Raw genomic sequence first — 8,371 nt, forward strand, 5'->3', positions numbered from 1 at the left:
CCTTTGTGTGACATTGTATTTATTATCTCCATTTAAAACCATTTTCCTATCATCTACCAGGTCAAGTGGACCTATGGACGCAAGCGTCGTCGGGATGCGCGTGCGCAAATGGCGGCGGGGACGAGTGCGCGTGCTGCGTGCGCGACGGCGCCTGCCCTTGCGGCGACGTGGCGCCCGCGCGATGCTCGCAGTGCGGCCTGGAGCAGTACTGCGCCAACAGTAAGTAATAATAGATTATTTAACCGCCTCTGTGGTCTAGTGGTAAGACCACCTGCTTCAGACGCAGAGGTCCCGGGTTTGATTCCCAGTGGGGGTAGATTTTTCTGTTTGGTTTGGTTGGTGGTAGGGCTTGTTCTAAGTCCGCCTGGCTAGCTACCACCATCTTACCTAAGTCTGTCGCCATAACAATGTTAACAGCATTGTTGTGTTCCGGCAGTTAGAGGTAAGATAGCCAGTTCCTCCGTGATTGAGGATTCCGGGTGAAGCTCGCTTTCACCTTCGGCCTGATCGTCACTTACCATCAGGTGAGATACAGGCCAAGAGCTTCCTCGTTGTGGATAAAAAATAATAATAAATATCATAATGGTAGCAGGAAGGCGCTGGACGCAGGCCGCTACCAACCGGGCAACATGGAAAGCATTGGGGGAGGCCTATGTTCCGTAGTGAACGTCCTATGGCTGAAATGAACTCAATCACACTGAGCCATTTAGCCCCAAACTGCTGTGCGCAACGGGACCTATGTGAGTTTTCGCATAGTGCGGCGTCGAGTAGTACGGGCCAGTAAATAAACATCCCATCAAAAACAATACTTGTCAAAAAAACCAAGTCTCGCAACTCAGTTGTTCTACGGTAAAAAGTTGTGAGATCCATGTAATACCAAGTCCAGGCCAGGAAATCTTTAACGTTTTACATAAATTATTGACTTGGCCATCGCAATAAATAATTTAATTTACACGTGTTTTCATGCGATGGCCAAGTCAATATATTTATGTAAAACGTTAAAGATTTCCTGGCCTGGACTTGGTATTACATGGATCTCACAACTTTTTACCGTAGAACAACTGAGTTGCGAGACTTGGTTTTTTTGACAAGTATTGTTTTTGATGGGATCTCATTTCTTTTTGTATTTTGTAGACAGCAGTTATGTATCTAGAAAACTGGACCGAAATTGAAAAATTTTACTCGACTTGGCGGTTGCACTACCGTGCCCCCAAATCTCATTTCTTTTTGTATTTTGTAGACAGCAGTTATGTATCTAGAAAACTGGACCGAAATTGAAAAATTTTACTCGACTTGGCGGTTGCTTTACCGTGCCCCCAAATATTTTAGTTTTTCCTTGATTCATACACCAAACACTACTTATATTCCAAATTTGAAGCTTCTAGGTCTGCTAGAAGTGCCTTAGAATTTTGATGATCGGTGAGTCAGTGAGTCAGTGAGTCTCAGTGAGTCAGTGAGTGACAAAATTAAGTAACTTTGACCCGTTATAATTCTTAAACTACTGGTTCAAATTGAATGAAATTTTAAATATACCGTGTCTTTACAATGCCTGCATAGCTAATGAAAATTCAGCCTTCTAGTTTTATCCACAACGAAGTTACAGGCGGTCGAAAATGGCCTGAATTGCTTCGAGAAAAGGATGGTACGACCGTGCCGCTTTTTTGCTCGACTTGGTGGGGGCACTGCCGTGCCCCCAGATATTGAACATTACATACTTCGCTATTTAGCCCCAAATGCTGCTGTGTGCGGCGATATGGCGCCAACAGAACCTCTGTAAAGTCTTATCTCGTTACCTATGGTCTGCCTCGTAGCAACCAAATATACTTATGTAGGTTTACTGTGTTATTTTTTATAATTATCTAATATTGTGGTAATAAACACCCACCACGTGTAACATAATAATAATCCGCTACTAAAAAGGGCCAGAGGCAACGACTTGTCGGTTCGGCGTAAGCGAGAAGTTAAATATAAAGCTGTGGAAACCAGCGACTGATATTTTTCGGTGTCAATGATAATAAAAACAAGCGTCATAACAAGGTCAGCATTACGTAACCACTTTATCAATTCCGCTGAATTTGAGCGGACAATAACAACTCAATAGCCAGTCTAATCGCATAATAAATATTTTTAAACCCAACAACTTGATAGTTAAATTTTAATATCAGTTTTGTACCAAGAAAATGAAACGCTCTCGGTTTCCCAGTAGTGGGTTAAGATAAGGACAATTAAAACTCGCACGAGGACGATTAAAGATTATATTTAATGTTGCGATTATTAGCGCAAACAATGGTAGACAATTTGAGAACGGTCTGGATGTTGGTAGGTTCCCGCAAAACCCTCGGGTATTGAGACCCAAACAATGTTTACCTTTTCCTTGAATAACGGTCCATTATTAACCCTTAGCCAACATCAAACCTTTAGAACGATTTCACTTGTCCAGCTAAATTTAAACCGCAATTTTTCACGGTTTGCTCGGTCACGTTTCGCTTTAATTATAAAGTTTATTCTTTGTGTAGACAATGAGATTGAATCAGAAATGAGGACACGAATGATTGGGTTCTGCTATGTACATAGATAAGTACTGGGGTCTTTTCGTTACCCTTATAGGCAGTGTTAACCACTCTCGCGAAGAAAAATGGTGTGAGTATTTTAGTCTCGATTAGCGGAACCTAATTATTATTACTTTCGTTCAATAAGTTGTGAAGAGTGGCTATAGCATTCAGCGCATTTTTGATGGAATTATTTTCAAACAAAATACATGAGATTTCCTCTCTACGGTATTTGTTCCATGGCTTCGCAATTTTAAAATGCTCGACGCCTGAACTGGTGCTGGGAATCTAGACAAAGAGTTTCATTTTTAAATACCAACCATGCTTTCCCGTCTCAATCGTTTTAGTTGTCAACTTGTAGCGCTCCAATTAAGTTTTATTGATACACAAAGTGACGCTTGAGAAGCGTTTGTAAAATAGTTCAGTCAATTAGCTTGACTCTAGCTTAAGGATTGATGAAGGCAGCTTGTCAATTGTTTCTTTATTGATGTGAAATTGCTACGAAACAAATAATTTAATAATTAAGTAATCATCATCATTTCAGCTACAGGACGTCCACTGCTGAACATAGGCCTCCCCCAATGACTTCCACATCGCACGGTTGGTAGCGGCCTGCTAATAATTAAGTAATATCGTTTTGTAATGTTTGTAAAACTTTATCTCGTTGTTTATGTCCAAAGTAACTAATATTTACCAACCTGTTCTATGTACGCAAATTCCTGAGAGATCCATCATTGTTCTTAGCACCAAAACGTTATTTTTACGTTGTCTAGTTAGGTACCCATTACGACTAGACGATAAACATTTTCAAGGTTATTATCATTAAAATAGGATAATAAACATTAAGAATATTTTGATTGTCATTTGTTATTGATACTTTGTTTGTTCTTGTCCTAGTGTGCAACATAACCATCGACTCGCGCGTCCTCAAGACCAAGTCAGGGAAGACGTTCGGGCAGATCAAGTCGCCGTCGATAGAGGGCCCTGGCGCCTGTTCGTACTTCCTCCAACCTGACGCCGGCCAGCGGGTAGAGATACAGCTCTACCGGCTGGTCTCTGTTGGGAGGTTCAATGGCAGTAGGTAAGTGAACTCTTTTTTGACTTAATAAATTAAAATTAAAAATTAACATATAAGCGAATGATCATCCACTACAAGACTAATTACTTCCCCTGTTCTGCTTTATAATATTTGTCGATATGATCTTCAACTGAGAACTTTTTTACTCTATCTCTTCCATCGGTTCTGTGATACATTGGCTTGTGTCAAGCTACGATTACTTGGACATTCATTTTAGCTTGCTAAGTTTTTGTTCACAATTTCATTGGGGTTTTTAAATATTCATCCATCATTAATCATCAATTTCAAACTCTTGGCACTTGATTGTAACCATAAAATAGGCCAAGGACACATCGGAGGTTACACGCTTTGTAAAAATTTTAGGAAGGAAAACAAAAACTCGACACGTCCTAAGGGAGATAACTAAGACATCGCGATCGGTTTACTTGTCAGAATTCTACCTGCGGTGTATATTCGGTCTTACATCATTGAGGGTTTTCGTGTATGAAAGATCCGCTAGATGGCGGGACGTGGATGTGGGGTCTGACTGCTGCGTGATTGGTGGATTTTGAAATTATCTGTCAATGTCATGTCAAAAATAACCAATCATGCAGCATTTGGACCTCGCGTCTACGTATTGCCGCGGATTTTTCATACGCGAAAACCCTCATTGCCAGCTCAGAATACAGAACAAACCAGAAGGAGTGTTCGATAACATTTCTACGCGGCAACTTGTGTCTAAAATACTTCCCCTCCCGCGCCCCTCTACCCCCTTTAGTGTTACCAGCGCCGTGTGACACCCCCATTTTTGGGGTAAAATAGAGATGTTAAACAAGTAAAAAAGTAAATAAGTAAGTGAAATAAGTACACACGGCCACAGTGTTAACTATCCATTTCCGTTTTTGCTCTCGCTCTCATCAAATGGTGATTCTTTGCGATAGAACGAGACGACATGACTGGCCATAGCCATAGATAGTACCACAGAATAATAATAAGTACCTACTACGTACAGAAGTTTTACTTCGCGAAGGTATTTAAAAAAATGTATGCTCAATGTCATTAGCAATATAGTGTAATTTAGCCTGTCTCAAGAGTCAAGCACCATTTTGTTGACAAACTTCAGTGATCGGCACTGCGCCGAAGCTATAGGGCTGACTTCGGTAAAATGATGTGACGTGAGGTGCCAAACTGCGGAAAATGGCGGAGGAAATACATGATTTAGCATGAATTATCATGAATAATATTAACTACTTATTTACCTCTCAGTGTCTTGAGGCAATTTAAAAAAGTAAATTCTGTGTTTTTATTATTATTTAGGCAGTTAAATACTGCACAGTATTTAGTACACCATTTTCTTTATTTTTTTCCATTATACACAAGAATACGCGTGCGTGAGTCAATGTTCGCTCGTATGTGAGGCCTTGTCGAATAGTATCCTTTAGGTGGGCCATCGTGCGTGTTTTGTTTTCGATGTAAACTCGCGGAGATGAACAGGCCTGATAGTACCTACCTACCTATGAATTTAATTTTTACTCCGATGTAACTAAGTGTAGATGTATTTATTTCTACTAAATAGTGTAATATACCTACTACATGTAGGTATAATATGTTATTTAAAAGTCAATTACAAACAAAAGTCGAATAAAAATTTTAGAATGCCAAGTGAAACAAAAAAGAAACTTAAGGTTCTTTATTATCCAAACATATCGACAACAAAACATTTGTTTACGGCGCAATAGTGCTTTTAGTTTAACTTTTCTTGGAGTCAAAAACAGAATCCAAATCAAAAACATCACCAATATTTGAATTTGATTGCGAGGTAACTCTGGCTGTGTATACTGAAAGAAAATCAGAGTAAGTATGTAAGCAATAATTACTTAAAATTATTATTAAATATACAAATATTGCTGCTGCTGATCTGTTGATACCAATGCCTTACTTTTGAATATGGGAAAGTATGAAATTCACGATAGTAATTTATTTAGGGAGTAATATTATAAATTAATTCAATATATTAAAATCAAATCAAAATCCTGTGTCTGAAATGATGATGATGAAATCAAAATCAAAAATATTTATTCAGTTTAGACCACAAGTGGCACTTATAATTTAATTAATCAGGTTGTCATGGATGAAATTACACTAAAAACTAATTAAAACAAAAAGGATGGGGAAAATATTCCATTATTCTGTGGTAACGCTAACAAAATTAACGCGTGATTTTTTTATAGACAAATGTAATTCAATATAAAAAAAAGTAGGGTAAAATATTCCGTTGACCTGTGGCAACACTTACAAAATACAACCGTGATTTTTTTTTAAATTATTATTTAATTTAAATGAATTGGAAATGTGCTACTTACGGATAAAACATGATCCCATGCACTTTCTTCGTAATTCCAATAGCATTCTTACATGTTGGAACGGCACAAGACGGCATAATTTAATTATAAAGTGTCAATCTGACAGTTATGTAAACAATGCGCGCGTCGGCCATTGACTATTTGCTTTAAAACCAAATCACTGCGATTCCGAGTGATTTATAAGGTCACACACACAAGCGCGTTGACGGTTTCTGGTTTGTTCTATATTCTAAGATTGCCAGCGAATCGAGACAATAGAAGTCAAATGTTTGCTGACCTCATGAGACCACTTTGGATGAGTTAATTTTGCACTATTCTCGTTGATAATAGTCATTTTAATAATAGACTGACATCATTATTACTAAACATTTATGAAGCTTCAAAGACCATAACGCGGTATTCAAAACCAGTTAGGTACCATTTAATGCTGTTTGAATCTAGAATAAAACTTTTTAATGCATATAATTGCACCATTGCAATAGTCAGAGTGCGGGTGACTAGCGCTGAGGTTGCGTATTGTCAAAAAGTGCATTGCTTTCAGAGATGCCTCAGACACGACTCTCATTACGCTTTTAGAATTTCAGTACCTACTGCTGTTTGAATTTAATTATATTTTGCATAATGCCATTACAATGTGTACATTGTGTACACAACTGGAAAGATATTATGAACTATGCAAGTAGAAGTTACGGCAATTAGAAACTAAATTAAACATTATGTTTTATTAAAGCCTTATTTAGCAGTAGTCAATTTAGCTATCTATAATTTTGTACCGCCTACGATATTCTCAGTTTGACTTTAAGGTTGACTGGAGGAGAATGCCGACTGGCATTAAGTCCGCCTTCTGTACAGTGTTATGTGCATGTAAGTTCTAAATAAATAGTCTAACTATATTAATATTGTACTATTTTTATAAAACTCTGATTGCTCTATGACTAACAACAAACAGTTTTAGTTTAGGTAAGCCATTAAAGTAGGTACCTAAATGTAATTGAATAAACGCTTCATTGTCCTCCAAACGTTACACTAGTCTCAAAACTTCAACTACATCCGCAACCAGCTGCTATCAACAACTTGGGATGTCGAATGCTAACTATGCGAGATGCCAGTTCAAGACCCAAAATTACCATGTTCAAGGAATAAACCATTCGGACAGCCACAACTTCGACGCCACGGGCTAAAAACATCATCATCTTGTTATTTGTTAAAATACCCTCTCCACAAATAATAGGTTTCCAAATAATAAAGTCGAGTTTCAGAAGCTGGCTTATTTGAAGGGTTGCAATCGATTGAATTGGAAGAAAAGAATCGGGCGTGATGGGTCCGAGGTTGTCACACACAGACAGCTATGATCAATGTCCCGTCAAATTGAATATTTCGAGCGCCCTGCCTCCAGGCGAGACCGCACGGCCGTTATTATACCTAAATATAACTATAGTAAAGTATATTATTGTTATTATGTTATTAATATCAGAGATGATACAAAAATACGTATGTTGTCATTTTCTTTTAGCATGTTCGGTTGCTACGAAACGACAGATGCTACAATTGTAGACTTTCTACGTTTTTCGTAGCGCTTTAGCATATGCCATGAACGTGTTCGTAGTAGTTCATTCATGATTTACAGCTACGAACTTTGGTTCAGCGGAAAGAATATCCTAGACCATTTTTTCTCACTGAAAAGGTATTTAAAGGGAAAACTCAGTAATGTAATTGGCAGGTATTTAAATATCACGTGTAATAAAGAAGTTAATAAAATTGAAAGTAATTAATAAAAATAAATAATCCCGAAAATATAAGGCGAAAACATTATTAACCAAAAAAAGGAAGTAATTATGATATCGCTTTCAGAGAACATTTATAGATTCAAGGATAAATATACGAAACACTTAAAAATATTATGTGAAGAATTCAGCAATATATTGTTAGTCTTTTCCGTGAATTTCTCATCTCTGCTTTTAGAAAACTACAAGTATAAGAATAAGAATAAGAATAAGAATACTTTATTCAGCATAGAAAAATAAAATAAAAATACAGTACATATAACATTAAACTACAAGCTATGCTGAAGAGGCGTCCGCTCAGCTATATCCGCGACATAACAAGCGACATGTCGAGAAGCTGGTTTTCAGCGGGAACCAATTGAACATTTACATTTTTAACCAGTACATTTTGGATTGTTAGATTGGTGATTACTATAACACTGTAGGTTCTGCATTTGTAATAGGTGCAATCTTACAACAAAATGTATAATTTGATGTCCTGCGGACTTCTCTTTTGTTTTCTATAACCTATGCTTACTCGTCTTTTTTATCTGTGACTTCATGTTTGAAAAAAATAAAAATGTTTGTTTATTTAGCTGCGTCGGCGGCTGGATCCAGCTGGGCGGCGCTACGGCCGTG

At 37.7% G+C, this 8,371-nt stretch overlaps 1 protein-coding gene and 1 long non-coding RNA gene across 2 annotated transcripts in view; one reads left to right on the forward strand and one right to left on the reverse strand.

Annotated features, from left to right (window-relative positions):
- The window catches only part of LOC135072802 (mitochondrial ribonuclease P protein 1 homolog), a 304,546-nt gene that overhangs the window by 232,382 nt on the left and 63,793 nt on the right, over positions 1 to 8,371 (reverse strand). The window lies entirely within an intron of this gene.
- LOC135075981 (uncharacterized) lies at positions 147 to 8,371 on the forward strand. Its single transcript, XR_010258161.1, has 3 exons — positions 147 to 219; positions 3,447 to 3,630; positions 8,329 to 8,371. It is a non-coding gene; the product is annotated as an uncharacterized LOC135075981 (long non-coding RNA).

Source organism: Ostrinia nubilalis, chromosome 1, assembly GCF_963855985.1.
Source record: "Ostrinia nubilalis chromosome 1, ilOstNubi1.1, whole genome shotgun sequence".
Taxonomy (NCBI): Eukaryota; Metazoa; Arthropoda; class Insecta; order Lepidoptera; family Crambidae; genus Ostrinia; species Ostrinia nubilalis.